The 23,378-nt window shown below is 35.9% G+C and overlaps 1 protein-coding gene across 7 annotated transcripts in view; it reads left to right on the top strand.

Annotated features, from left to right (window-relative positions):
• NAALADL2 (N-acetylated alpha-linked acidic dipeptidase like 2) overlaps nucleotides 1-23,378 on the top strand; it is a 1,364,408-nt gene that overhangs the window by 434,124 nt on the left and 906,906 nt on the right. The window lies entirely within an intron of this gene.

The following is a 23,378-nucleotide window of genomic DNA, read 5'->3' on the forward strand; positions in this document are numbered from 1 at the left end:
TGCAATGAAAATTTTTCCATATATTTAAAAGGTTGGATCTGTCTTTACATCTGTTCCTTTTCTTAAAGAAATAAAACAAAGGGTGCAAGTAATGATCTGATGATTGTACATGCATAAACACCTTATAATTATTACGTTGTATGCCTATTCTCTAGCTTTGGAAAGAGTTAAAACGAATTTGGCTAATTGAGTAGGACAGTAAGCCAGCCTTTTTTGTATCAGTTTTTGGGGAGAGGATTAACCAAGCACATACTTGACTTATTATTGCAAGGTATTACACTTGATACATGAGAGAAGAAGAAAAAAATGGGTGACTGACAAGATTGCAAAGAAAACGTGATTAGGATGAAAGCCCTTAAAGGGGTATTGAGCTTCAGTTCGATCCCTCCAGCTTCTAATCTCTCTTCAGGAAAAGTATGTGCAAATAGTTTTATTAGCCAGGGCTATTTTGTTGCTTTATTGATAGATGTTTAACCATCTCCATAGTTGAACACTTGAGAAGGTGCATTCAGAAATACCTGTATAGGGATGTCTGGCTGGCTTAGTTGGTACAGCATGTGACTCTTGATCTTCGGGTCATGAGTTCGAGCCCCACATTGGGCATAGAGCTCACTTTAAGATGCCTTTATAATTTATTGAAATACAATTCACCTGCCCTCTTTAAACCCCTGGTCACTGTAGTGCAAGCTGTCTAGTGTGTACTTAAAAACAAAAAAACAAAAAACACAAAACAACAATAACAACAACAAAAATGTGACTTAGAGTATAGTACAAAATCCCATCTACTAAAAAATCCCAAAAGAGAAATATTTTGAAAAGTCAACTTCTGAACTTAATGCAATTCATGTAAATAAGCAAAAGATGTGCGTGTACACCTGTTAAACAACACAATCAACTTCGGTGTGTGACTTCAGACCTTGGTAAATGATTCATTTCTGAGAATTAAAGTCTTGAAACCATCCCATCTCTGTGATTCTCTTGGCTTTTCAAAAGTAAGTTCTTTTGCAAACAAAGTGTGAGAAGCAGAGAGAGCTGCTTTCCTCTTTGTTTATGGACCTTTAATGCAATCACAAACAAGTCCTATCTTCCTTTACACTACTGATAAATCTTGAAAAAATCTTCATCACATCAATATTTTGTTGGTGGCCAATTTCAGAGATGAGAAAAATATATTTTGCCACAAAAGGGGCAAAGTTGCTTCCACTCTTGCCAATTTTTTGTTATTGTTATAATCACAGACAGCTAGCTATCTAAGAATTTATAGGGAAACCTAGGAATTTATAGTGAGTTTCATAGAGAAGATAGGATGTAAACTGGCTCTGGCAGGTTTGGTAAAGTAGAATATATGGTCAGAAGGAAGAAGGTCTTCCCTGGCAAAATAAACAAAGACAAGGCATAGAAATTATATCCATCCATTTATTTACATGCTTGATTCTCCTCTTACTGGAAACAAAAGAATTTTCAAAACATTAATATTTTGAAATAGGCTACAAATAAGTAAGCATAACTAACCTTATGAAAAAAATAAGGTTAAAATAACAATTGAAATTTTGTATACAAAATATGTGGCAGAACATTCTATACAGCTACCAAACAGGTCACAAATTTGTTTTCAAGCTTCCTAGCAGACAAAAGAAAGTAAGAAATTGGTTTTAAGATTTATGGTGTTCAAATGATATAAACACATATCACTTATTCAAGGGATGCATTGAGATGGTGGCAGACATCAGAGTAATTTCTATAGGTGTCAGGGGGCAGGCCTAGCTAGAAGAGAGGGGTTTTATTAGGCAATACTGAGAAATAAAGTTAAGAGTTATAGAGACAGGGGCACCTGGGTGGCTCAGTTGGTTCAGCATCTGACTCTTGATCTCAGCTCAGGTCATGATCTCATGGTTTGTGATCTCTGTCTCTCTCAAGATAAATAGATAAACTAAAAAAAAAAATAAATAAAACATTATTATTTTCTTTTTGTTCATCCAAATTCCTATTTATTCGTATCAAAATTAGAAACTTAAGGCAATATCATTACCTCAGTGCACTTGAAGTTTATAAAATCTTTAAAGAGGGTTTATAATGCTACATAAATATTATTAACACCAGTGTGCTCTCCTCTATTCTTAATCTGTGTTTGTACACCACCTAGTCCCCACTCCCCAACCAGATCTGCCACAGATTTGAATGTACTGATTCCTTTAGTTAACCAAAATAAACATAAAATACCTATATAAAATCCAGTAAAAACTGCAGGGGAGACACTTAAGTAATACCATATGCTTATGCATATATATATGTATTTATACTTATATATATTATGCATATAAGCATAATAATGCTATGCTTATATGCAAGCAGGGGAGGGGCAGAGAGAGGGAGAGAAAGAATCCCAGAGCACAGAGCCAGGGACAGGGTATGAATCCAGGAAACCATGAGATCCTGACCTGAGCTGAAACCAAGAGTCTGTCACTCAATCGACAGAACCACCCAAGCGTCCCAATAATGTTTTTATTCTTAGGGCTGTGTTCTCATAAGTTGTGGGTTCATATTTTATATTCTTTTCAGTTTACCATTTGCTTTCTGTGGATTTCTTTTAGGCATTATTTTTTTTCTTGATTAGCAAATATAATATTGTTTATATTTCTAGGAATTTGTAATTACTAAACTATTTTTATCGAAATAGTCTTATGTGACTTGATAACATAACCCACAATAAGATTGGTATTTAGTTAATAAAATGTTCTGGAAAAGTAGTCTTCACATGAAATTTGCATTTACTTATGTTGATTAGATGGTAAATAATTTGTCTTTATAATCACATAAATATAAAGGGGAAAAGAACTAGAATTTATTGGGTGCAAAATCAAGGCAGAGATTTACTAAGCAGATTATTTGAATCTCACAACAGTTTTGGACTTTTCTTTCTCCAACAAACACACCAAACTGAGACCTCTAAGACTGTGTATTGGTAGTTCAGGCTAAACTTCCTATGTTTGTTTCTTCCTGTCATTCAGTTATCAGATCAAATGTCATCTCAGTGGTATCTTTTCTATTCTCAAACTAGAACAGCCATTCTATCTTAATGGCTGATTTTAATTATTTTCATAGCTCATTGTGAGCCATTTTCTTTTCTCTTTCCTTCTTTCTTTCTCTTTCTTTCTTTCTTTCTTTCTTTCTTTCTTTCTTTCTTTCTTTCTTTCTTTCGTGTGTGTGTATTTTTGTATTGCCTATTTCTTGGCAATACTATGTTTTGTCTCTGAGATGAAAGATCATGGCTGACTTGTTTATTTCTGTATTTCTAGTGCCTGGAGCGACAGCTAACATATAATACTGTATTTCAATAAGTATACATTTAATATGCTCAGAAAAAAGAAGATAAAATTCATACTGTTACTTCTGTGTATCTATTTACATTTATTCTAACATGAAAATTAGTTCAGCATAAAGTAGCAGTCACTTAACATGGTAAATGCAAAATGAAATAAATCAAGACTTAACTAAAAAAAGGCAAATAAAAAAGTCTTAAAATGGACAGAGACATGTTTCTAGAAGAAGAATAATTAACACAGAGTCTATTCTAGGAGATTGGGAGCAGTGTGTTGTCATTCAGTGCTAAAGCACTGGTTCCTTCTCATTTCCTCTAGTTCTGTAACTTGGGTTGGAGTTACCTAGGTGAGCTCTCGAAGAATTTCAGTATGAAATATTGGTTGTGGTGGTAGGGGAAAACATGTATTGCGTGTATACTGTGTGCCAGAGGCTGTTGTGAGTGTCTGCGTATTTAAGATTTACAACCACCCAATGAGAATTATATACTCAAATGTAAATAATCGTATGACTATATCTTTGTTACAGAAAGAAAGCTGCCTTCTTGCTCAATTTCAAATTCATCTTCATCATTGTCCCTCATCACACAGTAATGGAAAACTGAGTTCATGTCATAATGGTGGGATTTGACAAAAATAAAATGCATTGGAGTGATACTTGAGGTAAAATTGGTGTTTGCTTTATTGAGCGCACAAGAAGGAAGAGCTTGTGGAAAACTAAATTTCTGGCTTAGGTGGCAGAGAGGATCATCCTGTTAGCTGATGTAGGGAATGTAGGACAGGGAACAGTTTAGGAAGAGAAATAGGAGATTGTTTTAAGGAAAATGGCTTCAGGGGCGCCTGGATGACTCAGTCAGTTAAGCATCCAACTTCAGCTCGGGTCATGATCTCATTGTTTGTTGGCTCAAGCCCTGCCTAGGGCTCTGTGCTGACAGCTCAGAGCCTGGAGTCTGCTTCAGATTCTGTGTCTCCCTCTCTCTCTGCCCCTCCCCTGCTCATGCTCTGTCTCTCAAAAATGAATAAATGTTTAAAAATTAAAAAAAAAAAAAAAAAGAAAATGGCTTCAAGCTACAAGTGTTATATATTGATGAAAGTGTTCAGGACTTAAGTTGCAAAAATGGCAGTAGACCTTGGGAGAGAAAACTAGGATGGAATTAAAGAGTTGGAAATTACTAAAACTTAAGTCATAGATGCCACTGTGAGTAGGTGAGATTATACAAAAAAATGGATGTTTAAGTAAGAAGGAAAGATGGGTGATAAAAAACAGTAACCTCTGAAATCTGAGCAGAAATGAAAGAAACAGAGATGGAGTCATGGGACAAAAAGAAGATACAGATGACATTGTTTTCAGGGAAGTGCATTGTGGGGACTACCCTGTAAAATAGTGAAAAATATCAAACATCAGAATAGTCACAGGGTGATTCAAATTCAGATAAGGTGGGGTATGAGGAAGAAACAATTGGAGAATTATCAAGCATGAGGTAAAAAGAAAAGACGAAGTCACAAAGTCAGCCTGTAGGAGCTGGAAGGAGATTGTGCTGTGGGAAAGGGGCATGATTGAGCTGGGGCGTGGGAGAAGAGTGGGGAAGAGTGAACGAAGGATGTAGTTCCATTGCAACAGTTCTATGAATAGATACCATTTTCACTTTTGACAAATGAGGAAGCAGTGTCGGGGGAGAAGGTGAAGGGGCTAAAATAAGGGTGTGTCTGATGAAGATGAGGACTTGGTCTTTTTAGAGTAACTTTAAAGAGCAGGAGGGCAACTTTCTACACAGAAGACTAAGAAGACAGATCTGCTGAGTTATAGAGTGGAGTGGGTGATGGAGCTTATGCCAAATGGACTGCATCTTTGCAATAAGGGATGAGTTCATCCAGCAGTTAGGGTGGGGCTGTGTGTGGGGTATTGATTCCATGAAAGAAAAATAAAAAGTCTGGCTAGAGAGGCTGGGAGATAGTGTCAGTGAATATGGGAATGCAACAGGAAAAAAAAAAAATGCTGGCTGATTATTAAGCCAGTTTTCATAGAGAACTGAGTGTGTGTTATTGGCTTGTCTGCAGAATTAGAGATTGTTATTCTGGAAGATTTACACTTTAAAACATGTAGCACCACCCAGTAAGCCTACTCCAGCTATTGTTTTCAGATTGCATGCCCCTGGACTATAGCAGAACTAGAAGGAGTACATGTTATTACAAAATCATCAAGCTTTTTAAAAACAACGGAATACCCAGGCTTCACTGCCAATAAGCTTTTATAGTGGTATCTTCTCATCTGTGTAACACTTGGAAACTGCCCATATGTAATACTGGCCTTACAGCATGAAATGTAGCAGACCTTTGAGACGATAGGGATTATAGGGACACACTTCCATTTGACTCTGTTTGAAGAAAGCAAAATAAGGTTGGGTCAGTTTTTATCCACTCAAAATTTTTAAGACGCTTACCAATAGAGTTTGTATAATTATGTTATTAACATTGATAATAATGAAAAGGGCAAGTAATACACTTGGACATTTAGTAAATACCAACGAGAGACTAAGCTATGATTTAAATCTAGGATATATCTGACTTCATTGTTTCTTAATCACCACATTCCCAGGTGTACCATTTTAAAAGAGCCACCTTTGGGGCACCTGGGTGGCTCAGTTGGTTAAACATCCCACTTCGGCTCAGGTCATGATCTCGCTGTTTGTGAGTTTGACCCCCGCATCAGGCTCTGTGCTGACAGTTCACAGCCTGGAGCCTGCTTCGGATTCTGTGTCTCCTCCTCTCTCTGCCCCTCCCACGCTCATGCTCTGTCTCTCTCTGTCTCTCAATAATAAATAAACGTTAAAAAAAAAATTTAAAGAGCTACCTTTAAAAACAAACAAAACAAAAACACAGGACTGCCCAAGGAATGTTTCAAATTGTTGCCATTTATATCCATATACAAAAGTTAGTGACTCTTAATTTCTATTACTGGAAAAAAATATTTTATTCCCAGTCCATTCTATAACTGATATATCTGTTTTTCTATAGGTACTATATTCTGCACAAACTCACTTAACCTCATGTATACAAATAGTGTTTTTCTTTGGGTACATCCTGATTCTTCTTGTCCTACCTACCCACACATCCTTATGATATTTCCATCATACCTGCATTCCTGGCACTTTTATTGAAGGTGATAAAGCTCTGAAGAAGTAGTTTGAAGTAAATGGATTCTACTAAATTCAAGAATGTTTTGACCATTAACCTTCAGTTTGAAGCTTTAGGTGACCACAGACTGGTATAAAGGAATATAGATTTACCTCTACAAAATACACCTTAAAGAGGTTTTTAAACAATTGATGCTTTGCTGATGCAATGGATATTTCCTCTTCAGTGTTTTTAACTTAACAAATTACATGTAAAAGCCATAAACTCCTTTATATTATCCATAAACATAATAAAAAATGTTACACCACATAACTTTGACTCAGTCAATAATTCTAGGCTTAGCCTTAGGGTTTAAAGAGAAAATTATTCCTGTTATACATTTTAATTATGCCATAAACTTTGGGAAATAGCTATTGATCTTCAGCATCTGACATCAGAAAGTTGTTTCTTTCTTGTTCTGTAGCCAGTGAAAGTATGACATACAGACTAAAAGTGAAGAATTCCAGAGGAATCAAAGGTAATACATTCACAATAAAGGATGTTTTTAGTTGCATTTGGGTCACTTAAATGTTAAGAGATGTAAAGATCTCTGAACAACTTTCTGCTGGAAACTGGAAGCACACATGTGAGTTAAGAAATATATTACTTTGTTTTAAGAAAAAGTTATTCTCTAGTGGTACTCTTGATTATCTCTAATATTTTAATACAAAAATAGGAGGGCTTAATTAGGAACTTAAAAAAGTATGTTTAAGGTTTTCCAAACTTACATAGAGTGATGAATGTTGCAATTACCATTTTAGAAGTAATCATTTCATCATTTTTTGTCCTTGAATCAGTAAAATAGGTAAAAAGTTCCATTCTGTTAAAATTAAACAGACATCTAACATTGATAAGATGATGATGATGATGATGATGATGATGATAGTTACTATATGTTGAACTTTTATTAGGGGATGGACATCTTTAAACACATTAACTAAATGGCCAGATTTAAGCTTCACATCCACCATGTGAGAATGGGTCTCATTTTCTCCATTTTACAGAAGGGTCAGAGAGATTATGAAAGTCTCCAGAGTATATAGGAACTAGGTGGTAGGGTTGGGATTCAAACCCAAGTCTGTAGGACTCATGTAATGATGGTTTTGGTTAGATATAGGCTTCTTAAGTTGTTATTTTCAGCAAGTTGGAAATTCTTTCAAGTTTAAAACATTTAATGTAAGATTTGTATTTAAATTTAAACATACCAAATTTAGTATTAGGCATTTGTTCATTCAACAAATATTTACAGACATACGATTATATGCCAGATACAGTGTTAAGAGCTTTTGAAGCTAAATTCAATGAGTTGTGGACCACAGTATCTTATAGTCTTTTGTGTGTGTGTGTGTGTGTGTGTGTGTGTGTGTGTGTGTGTGTAAGTGTGTGTGTGTAACTGTCACCATCACTCTGTCTATATCTCTATATCTATACAGATATATAGATAGAATCACACACAGAGTAGACTATATACTATATAGATATTGGTAATAGACTATATAGATATAGTATATCTATATCTATATCTATCTATCTATCTATCTATCTATCTATCTATCTATCTATTGCTTATGGAGCTTCAGAACTCTCTGATAACATTGTAGAATCACTCCCTCTTGAACTTTGGAATCTAATTAAAGGTATGGCCATTTGCTCAGATACTGTGATGCCTTGTGTGGTCACTTTGGGGGCCTTGGTATCTTTATAACCCCAGCTATTAAGATACTATTTTAAGAACATCAGCAGGGAGTCTATATTGACTTTTCTTGCCACAGGGCACCCCCTACCTTCTCACAGTAGGAACTAATGAGTAGTAATCTTCAGCCATTTCTTCCCTACCCTTTTCTTCCTAACCCACAGTGTAATTAAATCCCTTGGTAAAAGACTCTGTAAAGCATTCCATGTACATAATGCCCTTAATAGTGGCTCTGGATGCAATGGTTTGCACAAATCAATTTCATTTAGCTTTATTTAAAAAAAACCTACAACTCAAAATATAATTTTTAAAATACAGAAGTCTATTTCTTTATTTAAAAAGTGCAATTTTCTCAAAAGTATGCTTTAATTTGGAGGCTGTTTTTTTAGCTTCCACTAAAATTTTTGCACATATGGGGGTATAATCTTGTAGGGATATGTTATAGACAGTTAATTTTTAGACATGTCATGTGTAAGCAAAATTTTGAAACCCAAATTTATTAAAAAAATTTTTTTTTTAGTAAGAGAGCAAGAGAGTGCAGGAGCAGGGGAGGGGGCAGACAGAGAGAAGGAGAGAGAGAGAGAGAGAGAGAGAGAGAGAGAGAGAGAGAGAGAGAATCCCAAGCAGGCTCCACCCTCAGTGTGGAACCGGACATGGGGCTCCATTCCACCACCCTGGGATCATGATCTGAGCAACATCAAGAATTGAATGCCCAGCCAACTGAGCCACCCAGGTGCCCCAGAAACCCAAATTTATTTTTTGTTTAATCTTAACATCGAAGAGAAACCAATGATAGGTGTAGATTGTCTCTCATCCGCATTATAACTTTCTCCAAGGGTATACATTGAGAATTATGTGAAATAAAGTGCCTTAGTCAGTTTAGTGCCTTTGATCAAACATTAGTCATGAGATTTAGGCATTTTATAAAGTTCATGTTTGTAAAGGGAGGTATGGAAATGCTACTATATGCAAGGTACTAATCCTGGCAATATTATTTAAGTTACCTGATTTTATTCTCACAACAGTATCTAAAGCAATTATCAGTTTTTAAGTTACCATATGTACACAAGTCTTCATGCCTGAAACCAAATAAATGGAAGGAGGGAAGTTTAAGCAAAAAAGGTGATACCTGATTCCTCCTTAAATGAAGGATTCCACTGTCAAATAAATGGACAGATTACTTCAGGGATGAGAAACCATTTGTACAAAGCATTGTGGCATGACTACTGTCTTTGGAAAATTCCAGTTGTTCGTTCATAGTATGTTCCCAGTAAACATCAGCTACTGCAGTTCTGACTTTGTTTTTCTGAGCTGACATAAAACATGTTTCCAGTCCACTGATTACCAGTGAGTTTTAAGGCTAGCTAAATTTTAAACAGAGTGGATGGTTGTATGCTGTTTTTACTGCAGCTCAGAACATGTATGCCTGTATAGTCTAGGCTTTGTGCCCATTCACCAGATTGCACGGGAGCATATGTGCACATGTCAAAGATGTTAACCACAGTTTAGGTGAGCAGCTTTTATGGAAAACACCAGATTTCCTTCACAAATTTGCTCTTATATGAGAACAGAGTGTCATTGCCTCCTGACCAGTCTCCCCTACTGATACTGAATGTGCCACGTTAAAATACTTGCATAGTGGACAAGAAGGCAGCATGGGGATTTCCTGGCCATCTTTCCTGCCAAATTGACTGGTTGCATTGCAGCAGGTGCACAGCAAAGCAGTTAAGAAGGTGCAGGTTGACAGAACGTGTGTGCTATGACTGCAGGCATTGTATGTGAATGACACGTCATGGCAAGTGTTGGCCTCAAGAGATTAGGCCCAGGGTTCTGGGGTGTAAGGACAATCTATATGCATATAAAAGCATCACTGAGTTGGTGAGCACTCAAGAAAAAATAACTTGACTGGGAGTCTACATAAACGAAGTACATTGCAATTCAATATATTTTTTGCTACTTAAATATTTTACAAATGTCCTATTTATATGAGTAGAGGCCATAAACATCTGTCTTGGGAGATGTGATTTTTTGACTACTGAACAACTCACTCAGCTGCAGGGGGACAGAGAGCCTGGTTTGTTAAAATTCATGATTGGGAAAAAATCCAACATCATGCGATTCATTTTAAGAACACATTTAGCCCTTGGTATCAGTCTCTCCACTTCTACGATGCCTGACATCTTATAGGTAACAACATAATAAACTTAATACAAGCTTCATTAATTGCTCACTACTTTTTAGAAATATTCAAAAAGTGCAAGTAAAAAAGTAGGTTTTAGATGATAAAATAATCATTCACTGTGTAAACACACACAAACATTTGCATAGAGATTTTCACAGAGCTATGGATTTCTCAAAATCTTTCCATGGCCACTAGTTGACAGACCCCAGGATTAAGGACTTATATTTAATATATGTAAATTAAGGATCTAATATATATATTTACATATACATTTTTTAAGAGACAGGGAAATATATTTTATGAGGAATTCATAATCCAAACAGAATTAAGATGATTTCTAAAGTATTTTCTGTATCAAAAATTGTGTAATTCACTTGATGTCCTAATACATTCATGTTAAGACTTATTAACCTTTCTCCCGAGAAACAAAAATACATACTATTTTCTAAAAAAAGAATTCTGGGGGTGCTTGAGTGGCTCAGTTGGTTAAGTGTCCAACTCTTGATCTTGCATCTGGCTCTGTGGTGAGAGCATAGAACCTGCTTGGGATTCTCTGTCTCCATCTTTCTCTGCCCTTCCCCTGCTCATGCATGCACTCTTCTTTCTCAAAATAAAGAAACTTTAAAAAAAATTCTGTGTCCCTTAATTGTAACTAAAATAAACTAAACTATGCAGTATAAAAATGCAATGCAAAGAATTTTCTGCACTCTTTGATCAGCATTTAAAAGCAATCTCAAAATGAAGTAACATTGCCAGTGTGGATTAAAGTAGAGTGTTATTTGCCTATTTTTTTTTTTTTTAATTTCAAATGGACCATTAAAACTGAATGTGAACGTGCTATCTATAGAGATGAATGCTTAGGAGAGATAAAAAATACTTTTAAGGTGTTCATATTAATACTTTAATTTTTTGAGTTGTGGTTACTAATCCCCTTAAAAATGGATTAAAGTAAAATACTGTGATCTTTTGGAAAAAATAAAATGTATTTTTTGAGACTTACATACTAATATTTCAACCAGATTTATTTCCATCATATATGTTGTAACATATAACATATATTTATTTTAGTATAATCAGATATCAATAGCACACATAATCTTGGACATCAGCAGAATGATACATTTTACACAAAAATATAAGAATCTCACCTCTTTATCATGGTATGTGCAAAAGTAGGGAAGGATACTGAATAGGGTTTTTGTGCTTATTCTAAGACACCATCAGAGGGGTGCCTGGATGGTTAAAAGTCCGACTTTGGCTCAGATCATGATCTCAGGGTTTGTGAGTTTGAGCCCCATGTCGGGCTCTGTGCTGACAGCTCAGAGCCTGAAGCCTGCTTTGGATTCTGTCTCTCCCTCTCTCTGCCCCTCCCCTGCTCATGCTCTGTCTCGCTCTGTCTCAATAATAAACATTAAAAAATTAAAAAAAAAAAGACTCCATCAGAATAAAACAATGAGAGAGACAAGACCCATGAAAACAGTTGTGAAGTAGTTGAAGTTCTTGTTTTTGTTTTTACTCTTCAACTTATTGTTACATTTCCTTTTACGATTTATCATCCTTTAGCCTATTTCCTTTCTGTCCCTTCCATCATATAACCTTCTTATGTAACTTTAGCATAAAATGATCGAATAAAATTCTTCACAATCAATTGATATATTTTTAATGGTGGAATTCCAAGCATAAGTGGATAATAGGTATTTGTGTGATTATATCTGTTCTGTATTCTTCAAAAATATCACATAGATGACATCTGTTGAGATTTTAAAGTTAAAGTCTTATTCTACCCACTTCCTCAATTTTCCCTCATTTACTGTGTCAGGAATTGGCTGGAAATCATTATAGCTAAATAAGTTCTATTGACTATGTTAATTATTTTTTTATCTTCTTCTGTTCTATTGTATTTTAGCCATGTTTTGTAGGATGGCCTGAAGGGAGGTATTTTCGACTGGGGTCTTAGTTGTATGTTGTCTTAGCTCAGGCTGCTATAAAGGAATGCCATAGGCCGAGTGTCTTAAATCCCAGAAAACTGTTTTTCACAGTTCTGGAGACTAGGAAATCCAAAATCAAGGCAACTGCAGATTCCTTTCCTGGTGAGAACCCTCTTCCTGACTTCCAGATGGCTGCCTTCTCTTATGTCCTCCCATGGCAGAAAGGGAAAGATCAATCTTGTCTCTCTTCCTCTTCCTGTGGGGACACTAATCAAATCAAGGGGCCCTACCCTTATGACCTCAGCTAAACCTAATTACTTCTCAAAAGTCCCACCCCCAAATGCCATCATACTAGAGGTTTGGGCTTTGGCATATGAATTTTGGGAAGACACAAACATTCAGTCCATAACTTGTGCCATTCCAACAAGTGACTTAGACTCTTGAGTTCTCTTTTCATATATTTTGCATCTATGCAAACATTCCTTTCCCTTCTTTCTCCATCAAATTTTGTATCTTGGCAATTCAGTACAACAGTTAGCAAACTTACAAAGTTTATCAATGTGTTCTTAATCGCTCTCCAGTTATCTGAAATCGAGGCCTCCTTTTGTGAATCAGCATATTGAGTAAATAAAGATTTCCTCAGTCTGTGCTCAGTTCTCAATTCTACCGATATTTGGCATCTGGAAACAGCCCCCACACACCACCCCCAAAACAAACAAACAAAAAATACCAAACCCAACAGCAAAATAAAAACATCATTTTGAATACAACTGTTTACTTCCTTGACTTTTTATTACCTTTCAGTTTTGGTTTTGGGGATTAATTTTATTATAAATACATTTTCCTTAGGTTAAAGAGCCATAACTTTTAGTTTCTATAGCTATCTTAAATGTTTGAAGATATGTAATGTCGAATATAAATTAGAATCGTTAAGTAGAATTGCAAAGAGGAAGTACAAAAAACCAATAAATAGTATAGCTACAAGACAAGAGGTTTACTTGAATGTAAGGAAGGATTTCTGTATAGTTTAAAGATGATATGATTTTTTCCTCCTAAGAGAAGCAGAAATTTACTATCAGAAGAAAGTGAATTCCTTACAAACAGATATAGCCCAGCATTAAGTTGATCTGCTTCTAATTAGGAATGATATAGAGGATACTCCTGGAGTTATGTATGATGATTTTAGGCTGCTTCTAAAACCAACAGTGTTCTATTGAAATGTTAGTTCTTATGTATGAATTTGACAGGAAATCATCTTAAAGAGGAATACAAAGTGGAACCCTCAAATTTGGTTACTTAGCATTTGATTTTGAAATGACTTTGCAATTAACTCTGAATATATGGTAGAGTGATAAATATGTAGGCACAATCTAATAAGATCTTTAAGAATAAAATTTATGATACTTTGAGAAAAATCAGTGTTTAAATGATTAAACATAATGCTTAAACTGAGCATGTAGTCAATTATTGGTTGGTAGATTGAGGAATACCTGGATGAAAGATTTTTGTGTATTAATGAGTATTTTTTCCAAATAAATATTTATATTATTATTATTTGAATCTTAATGGGATTGGACCAAACCGTTGAATTATTGTTCCATAGGAAAATTTATGGCCTAGCCAGCAAAAACTTCATAAAATTGCATGAAAGAACATGTTCCTGTGAGAAATCTAAAACATTGCCCAAACCTTCATATTCTGGATTAAGTGTTTTAAAGTACCTTAATTTATAGGTCTTGCCTCCTGGGATTAGGTGTCTCATGTTACTGTATGTCTAGTGTCTGTGATGATTGTTTGATCCGTTTATGAGGACAAAATGACTCTAGCCTTTTTCTCTCTGCCAGTAAGCTCGATATGTTCTTTTTTTTTTCTGTCCCAGTACACTACAGCAAGGAATGGCTCATTCTAGTTTTTCTCACCTTCCCCGTACCCTGACTCTCCTATTATTCATTAAATAAGTCATATCTGATATCTGACTCTCTCTCGTATTAGTGTGCCTTAGAAGACACATAAGATGAAAAATGGCCAGTTAGATGAAAGAAGAGCCACGTGTTTCTTTGTTCTTCTTTATTAAAAGAATGCATAAACAAGAGAACTCAATGTGCAATGCCACACTTTTCTGTAGGCTATGAGTGTTTATGTAAAATTCTCTACTATGGTCTTCAATCTCAGTAAGCATGTTTAGTTAATGTTATTTTATGTAACTGTGTATGAGACAGATTTTATAGTTTTTCCAGGACAGCATAAGCCAAATAGCATTGATTTTTGTTTTTAGTTTGTTTGAGCTTATAGCAGCATAAATGGCCTTCCAGTGCACAAGTAGAGATTTCCAAGGTATATTATTTTTTTAACTTTTAAAATTCTTTGATTTTTTACTTTCTTCTATTGAGAGAGAGTGCGAATGGGGGAGAGAGGCAGAAAGAGAGAGAGAGAATCTTAAGCAGGTTCCACGCTCAGCACGGAGCCAGATGTGGGGCTTGATCCCACAACACTTGGATCATGATCTGAGCTGATCCAGAGTCTGATGCTTAACTGACTGTGTCACCCTTGCATCCCCAAGGAATTTTATATTTACTATGGCCTCCTGTACTACTAATAAATGTACTAAATACATGTCCTTTTTAAAAAATGTTTATTTATTTTGAGAGACAGAGAGAGGCAGAGCATGAGACAGGTAGAGGCAGAGAGAGAGGGAGAAGATACAGAATTTGAGCTGTCAGCACAGAGTCCAGTGCGGGGCTCGAACCCACAAACTGTAAGATCATGACCTGAACTGAAGTCTGATGCTTAACTGGCTGAGCCACCCAGGTGCCCCACAAATTATATTATTTTCCATATGATTTTTAAATTTCTATATATTAAGTTTTTATACATCTATCAATGTCTTCTATGTGAATATTTGCTTCAAAAGAATTTTAAACATCTATATTTTAAAATTCAAGTGAATAACAGATTGATTAATCATAATTTTCTTATCCTCACTTCTCATCCCACCAGCTACAGTTCCATTTTTCTTACTTCCTTATAGCAACATTTCTTTAAATAAGTGTCCCTAATTGCTGCTTCCTATTTTTTTCATCCTATTTTATTTTAAGCCCATTTTTGTCAGGCACTTGCTTAGAACACTTAACCAAAACTATCCTTATCTGGGTCAGTAAATTATTTTCATCTCTAAGTTCATTAGTAAATTCTTAATCCTTATCCTATTTAATCTATGAGCAGCATTTAACAGTGTTGATCACGCTTTCCTCCTTTTTGGGCCCTAGGATATCACACTTTCTTGGTTTCCCCTTACTTTACTAGCCATTCCTTGGAAATCTCCTTTGCAGGCTTATCCACCTATACCCACTCTCTTAAAGGTGGAGTTCCCAGGAGTCAGTCCTTGGTTTTCTTCTGTGTTTCCTTCCTCTTTAGTGATCTCATATCAGCTCTATGTTAACAGCTTTCAACTTGCCATTTCCACTTCTGACCACTTTTTTGAACCCTAGACTCATATGGCCAATTATGTACTCAACATCTCTACCTGGATATTTAACACGCATCTCAAACTATGCTATACTTTTTTCTTAAGTTTATTTCTTTATTTTGAGAGACAGAGAGAGTGTGAGTGGGGAAGGATAGAGAAAAAGGGAGAGAGGGAGAATCCCAAGCAGGTTCCACACATGCAGTGCCCAGAGCCCTACATGTTGCTTAAACTCACAAAATTGTGAGTTCATGACCTGAGCCGAAATCAAGAGACAGATGCTTAAACAACTGAGCCATCCAGGCACGCTGAAACTATGTTATACTTCTGATAATTTCTCCCAAACCTGCTGTGGTACACCACCTTTCAGTAGAAAGGAACTCCATCCTTCCGTTGCTTACCCCCCCAAAAAAAAAAATCAAAGCATAAAACAAACACAGAAACTCTCTCTCTCTCTCTTTTTTTTTTTTTCATAGCCTACATTTAGTCCATTGGGAAATGCTAATGTTTATGCCTTCAGAATACGTCCAGAGTTTGACTACTCCTCACTTCCACCAATACCACTATGGTCTCACTTACCATCATCTCTTGTTTGCAGTATTTCACTAGTGTTGTAACTGGTTTTCTGCTTCTGCCTTGGCCTCCTTACAACTTATTGTCTGCATAGTCACAGTGGGCATCCTAGAATATGCCTGACATGCTTCTACTTTAGGGCCCTATACTAGCTTTCCCCTCTGCTTGGATTGCTTCTCATAGACATCTGCTTGGCTTGACTCTTTCATCTATTTTGCCTTTGCTCAAATATTGCTTTCTTAATTAGGTATATCAGTTTTTTAGAGCTGCTATAATACATGAGTACAAACTGAGGGACTTGAAACAACAGAAATTTGCTCTTTCTTAGTTCTAAAAGTCAGAAATCTGAAATCAGTGTAGTGATAGGTATCTCAGTCTGTTCAGGCCACTATAGCAACATAACATAGTGTAGCTGGTTTATAGACAATAGAAATTTATTTCTCACAGTTCTGGAGGCTGGGAAGTCTAAGATCAAATCATGGGAAATTCCCTTGTGTGGTGAGGGTCTGCTTTTCTGGTTCATAGACCACTATCATCTTCTCCCTGTGGCCTCACATAACTGAATGGGTGAGGGAGCTCTGGAGTATCCTTTAGAAGGGAGTCTCTGTTATAAGGGCACAAATCCCATTCATGAGGCTTCACCCTCATGACCTAATCACCTTTTAAAGTCCCCACTTCCAAATACCATCACACTGGGGATTAGGCTTCAACACACACATTTTGGTGGTGGACGCAGGGAGACACAATCGTTCAGTTTGTAGCAATAGGTTGGTTCCTTCTGAAGGCTCTGAGGGAGAATCCATTCCATACCTCTCTTCCAGATTCTGGTGTCGTTCTTGGCATTCCTTGGCTCATAGCTGCGTAACTCCAATCTCTGCCAACATATTCATATGGCCTTCCTCTTTGTATAACTGTGCCCCACATCTCTCTCTGCCTTTCTCTTATAAGGTCATCTGTCCTTGGATTAAGTGCCCACCCTAAATGCAGAATGATCCCATCTCAAGATCTGTAACTTAATTACTTCTGCAAAAATCCTGTTTCCAAATAAGGTCACAATAATATGTTCCAGTTGAGTTTGGGGTAAGGGGAAGCACCACTCGCCCCACCTCATGTGACCTAACTGACCATCTGTTTAAAAATGTGATCTTCATTCCCCATTCTACTTTTTACATCAGGTCCACAATCGTTGGGCCTCAGTGTGTTTTGGAATTTAGACTTTTTGCATTTTAGGAAGATTATATGTTACACACTCTATATAATATACTAGCCTTAGTGGGATTTTGGCCATTGCACCATTATTAAACACATTAATGTTTCTGCAGGGAAACATATGGCTACTTATATGAGGAGATAAAGTATATATGCAACTTACATCAGTTCAGGTTAGATTTTATTCCTCGATTAGTTTGTGCCAAGTTTAAAGAAAAACTTTGCGTCCTTTTGTTTATTATTTACTTGTTTATTATGTTGTCTTTTTATAATTTTTCTCCCATCTATGCAACTTGTATTACATGAGGGCGGTATCTTTATCTTTTTTATTCCTGATATATCCCAAGCTCTTAGAATAATCATTGGCATGTGGTAAGTGCTTACTACATATGTGAATACCTCTTAATGTTGCTTGTTCCAGGAATGTTCTGGAAATTAGGGCCAGAGAAAACAAGAGACAAAAAAATTCAGAAGATATAGAAGGGAAAATGTTTGACATACCTTTTAGATCTGCTGTTGCCTCTCATTTCAGATGTGCCAGATTTCGGGCAAAGAGCCTTGGTGAATGAACATTTGTGAATTAATTAATAGAATTACATAGACAGTTATACTCATTGAAAACACCTTTACACTGATAAATTTTAGACATGTGAACAATATTTAGTTCTTTTTTTACCAAAGGCTTAATAGCTTTTGGGAATAATTCAGGAAACAAACTGTCATCTTCTTGGATTTAGGGTGATACAGAATACATGATATACCCTCTATATTTATGTAAGACATCTAAATTTCAAATCTTTTTCACTACTGATTTTCATAATCAACACAATTTCTTTCTCTGTGTCTTTGTGGGGGATTTCTTAATAAAAATACAAAAGTATGTATACACTGTAGAGAATTTTAAAAATAAGTTTTAGTCAATGATTAGAGGTTAGATTTTTCTTTTTTTCTCTTTTTTCCTTCCTTCTTCTCCCTCCTTTCTTCTCTTCATTCCTCCCTTCCTCCCTTCCTTTCTCTCTCTCTTTATCTCTTTTTTGAGTAACAGTATGTCCATGCAACAGTTATTTAAAACACACACACAATAATTAGCTTGCTATGGTATGTCTCTATATATTGTAAATATTTGGTAATGACCTAAGGTACCAATTGAAGATGACTAATTTTATCAGTATTTTCAGTAGAACAGCTATATTCTCCTGATGTGAGACTCTCTCTACCTTAATGATTTGAAATACAAATGCACATGTAAAAGCCGTATTATTTTTTCACATGCATCTGGAAAGACTGTTAAGAAAGGATGAATGCTTCTAGGTGTTGATAATAATCAAACCGCGCAATAAAAATTTGACTCTGTTTCAAAGGTAAGTCTCAATCAGACTCCAGCTGACACTGAAATTCATCCATTCACTTCCCCCTTTGTATTATCATTTCATTTCTACTGAGTCCTTTGGCAGTGTCTTTAAAAAGTACTCCACTTCCTCTCACTTCCTTTTACAGGTAAGCAAACACATAAACACACCAACCAACTAGACAACAGACAAATAAACAAACTATTTTGAACTAGACCTCTACTGTAATTACTAAGCTGTACCTCTGTCTTCAATTAGTTCCAAAACCCTGATCCGGTAGCTTATATAAGGAGCTTCCAGTTACAGATTTGCTCTTTGCCTGATCACTAGGCAGTCTGATTTCCACTGCTACTAGTATTTTTGTGGTGTCCTGGAAAAGGTTGCTAGTTATAAGACTAGAAGTTTGCTTCAAACATCTTTTCTCTATTTGGTGGCTCAATAGCACTGAGCACTATAAGTGTCTAATTAATTAAACTTGATTTAGATGATCCTGGTTAATCTTGTGATCAGTACCATCATCATTTAACTAAATACTAAAAGGTTGCTTCCTGAGCATGCATGATTATTGTTATATAAATCAAATTAATATCTTTATTAATAAGTTACTATATACATTCTTCAAATGTACCCTTGCCGTTTATTTTCTGGGCTTAAGTTAAAAGAGCAGAAAGACTTCCACATTCATCTATTCACATATATTTTGAGCACCTTTCATTGTTCTAGATGTGGGCACAGTGATGAGCAAAACATATAATGTCTCGCACGGAGCTTGCATTTTAAAGGAATGTAACAGAAGGGAGACAGACAATTAACAAATAAAACGACACCAGCCTGACAGTATATCAGCGGGTAATCAGTAGTAAGAAAATATGATAGGGTTATGGGTCAGAGAGGGATCTTTAGATAGGATTTAGATGGGATTTTTACATAGGTGCCCCTCTTAGAGGATGTAATATTTGACGTGAACCCTGAAGGGTGGAAAGAAGCCAGCAATGTGAAAAGCATAGGAAAAAGTGTCCCTAGCAGAGAAAATTGCAAGGGCTAAGACTTTGCAAGTTTTTGAGGAAGAAAAAGAATGTCAGGGAGTCTGGAATGTTGTGAACAAGGACAAAAAGCTATGAGACGATGAGGTTAAAGAGTAGACTGTGGCTGGGTAATAGAGGGTTTGCAGCCTTAGAAGTTTGCATTAGATCCTAAGTATAATGGGAAGTCATTAGAAGGTTTAAAAAGTAAGGCAGTGACATGAGGTGATTCATGTTTTGAAAAGATCACTCTGGCTTTGTGTGGAGAATAGAAGAAAAGGAGCAGTTTTTTTTCTCCCCCAAAAAAGTTTGTCATATTTGTAGTTTGAAATGTAATATGTTGGAAAGCACAATGACCTGCTTCCCTATGTACCACTCATTGAGATTTAGCCCTTAACACTTGGCCTATCACTTGGTAAGCATTCAATAAATATAATTAATGGTCTATACATACAGCATGGAATTAGGTTGTTTTTTTTTAAAGGCTATATGTCCTGAACAAATGCATAACCAGATCACTTTTAAATGAATTTAAATGTGATGTCTCTCAGATTATAGACTCACCTTTGTAAAAAAGCACATGGAAATAAATGTAAATGGTAATGACAATGGATTTTCATTCAGTCCCTCAAATACTTGAGTGCTTAGCATGTGCTACACACTCTGGCAAATTGCAAATGAAATCAGATATGAACATATTCTTCAAGAAGCTTGCATTAAAGTTCAAAGGCTCAAAAAAAAACATTACATGTTTTTGTAACTCTGGTAAAATTTATTTGTATCAATATTAACAGCTAAATTATATAGTCACAAAAATTTGTTTTGAGTTGTATCTAAAGACATGGCGCATTTCATGTTTCCATTGGTACTTCTTTGACAAGGTCAGTTCTAAGTGAGGAACCAGAGCAGTTCTATCTTTCCCTCAATTTACTTGAGCTCCATTTTGTTTTTTCACAAAGTATGATAATATTAATTTTCCTGTTCCTATATATCATTTCTTTGAAGTCACTTTTCTACATAAGTTTTATGTCTAGAACAATAAGAGACTGAAGAGGTTGATCTCAGCTGCAGCTTTGCTATGTGCTGCCATCGTATTCATTTTCTGTGTTGAATATATTATCCCCTGTCCAAGTAAAAAAAAAAAATTGCCCTTCCCTTCCCTTCTTCTAACACTTTCAATTTTCATTCATGTAGTCTTGATTGTTAAATCCATTTTACTTTATTTAATTTTAATTTTTCATTTTTACATCTATTTTTGCAAGACTAATTTTTGAGATTTGCATAGGGTTTATTTATAACTAACAATAATAATTTACATTTTTTTCTGTCATTTCAACATCAAGCAATTTGTACTTTTATATCATGATGGTGATTTTCTGTTTTATTATTTTATTTCCTAAGCAGTTATAGAATAATTATACTTAATAGAATATGCTTAACATACCTTGCATATGTTACAAATATACTGTGTTACCTTCTCACACAATTACTATTTTTTTTACTTTTTTTAATGGTTATTTATTTTTGAGAGAGAGACAGACAGACAGAATGTGAGCAGGGTAGGGGCAGAGAGAGAGAGAGGGAGACGCAGAAGCTGAATCAGGCTCCAGGATCTGAGCTGTCAGCACAGAGCCCATCATGGGGCTTGAACTCATGAACTGTGAGATCATGACCTGAGCTGAAGTTGGAACGCAACCAACTATGCCACCCAGGTGCCCCTCGCACAATTACTTTTGACTGGGTAATAAACATTTTCCCCCAAAGCCTTTAAAGACAATGCATAAATGGTTTGTGGTATTAAGTAACACAGAAACAAAATTTGAGGTAAACCTGTTTTTTTGTTTCAAGCATAGATAATTGGAGGGATTTTTCTTTTATCTTGAAATTCATAAATTTGCAGTGATACATCTAGATGTTACTCTCATTTGCTTTGGGAGGAACTTGGACATTTAAGTCTATACACTCAGGTCTTTCTTAAATTTGGAGAAGGTTGATTTCATAGACTTTTTTTTCCTTTTTTATGGTTCTGGAATTTCCTTTATAAGTAGATTTGATCTTCTTGTACACCTTCCAGGATTCTAATCAATTCTTTTTTTTAATTTTTTATATGTTTATTTATTTCTGAGACAGAGAGAGACAGAGCATGAGTAGGGGAGGGGCAGAGAGAGAGGGAGACACAGAATCCAAAGCAGGCTCCGGGCTCTGAGCTGTCAGCCCAGAGCCTGATGCGGGGATCGAACTCACAAACAGTGAGATCATGACCTGAGCCGAAGTCAGTCGCTCAACCAACTGAGCCACCCAGGCACCCCTCTAATCAATTATTTACATTGTTGTTCTCTTGTTGTTTTTCCTGTGAGTTCTGGGTGAATTTATTGAGTTTGTCTTGAGTTTGTCTTTTGGTTCCCTTCTTTGATTTTCTGTAGTATCCAATCTGTTGTTCACTGTATCTAGTATAATTTCAAATTTGAAAAGCATTATTTTTATCCCAAGCAATTATTTCCAATCATATATTGTTGCATTACTATTACTGCTTGCTTTAATTCCTCTGATACAATATTCTGTTAAGTCTTATTTGGACTGTGAATGAAAATTTCATTTTTTAATCTCTTGATATAAATGCTTCCAATGCATCCAGTGGCTGTGACCCAGCAGACTCTTTCTTTGCACTTTCTTATATTGCAGAATCTTCTCACACATCTGACTTTTGTCAGTAAGTTTGGTCAAATATTGGAATGTTACCTGCTCACATTGCATTTTACTATTTCCAGATATGCAGAAGATAAGTACAGAGTTAAAACTGTGTGCAAACTCAGAAATAAACATTTTTCCTCTAAATTGTCTCTCTGGACACTGACAGTTCTCCTGCGATGTTCATAGTATGATGAATTTCCCATGCTACACACAAGATGCTAAAGTGCCCGGTGTTTCTATCATACTGCCAATGGCACTTCACTGGCATCTTGCCAACCCCATGCCAGTTTTCTGCTTGCTCTAGCCACTGACATTTGGAATGATCTTTGGTACTTCCTTGAATAGATGCTTCCAAATGGAGCCTACCAGCAACAGTGAAAAATAGCCCATCCGTGTGGAGGCTGGTTGTTTCAGGCTTTGTCTGTTCTCCTCTGCAACTTCATTGAGTGAAGGGATTTTTGTGGAAATCCACCAAAGCCTACTCCACTTACTTCTCAGGAAAAATAACTGTACTCAGAAGTAGCTCAGAAGATTGACCCTCAGTGTTTCCTTTAGCCTATTTCCACTACTGTTAAAAAACTTTGATGTTTCTGGCTTGGGAGTAGCACCGTTTCTTGGTTTGAGGCCCACATATAAGATTTCTTTTATTCTTATACACAGGTATTCATTTTTAATGAGCATATGGAACAGGGGAGAGTAGACACCTGTGCACATATATAAACATCTGGAAGTCTCAATTTGAATTAATTTTAGCAATATAAACACTCATTTTCAAAT

Source organism: Neofelis nebulosa, chromosome 5 (assembly GCF_028018385.1).
Source record: "Neofelis nebulosa isolate mNeoNeb1 chromosome 5, mNeoNeb1.pri, whole genome shotgun sequence".
NCBI classification, from domain to species: domain Eukaryota; kingdom Metazoa; phylum Chordata; class Mammalia; order Carnivora; family Felidae; genus Neofelis; species Neofelis nebulosa.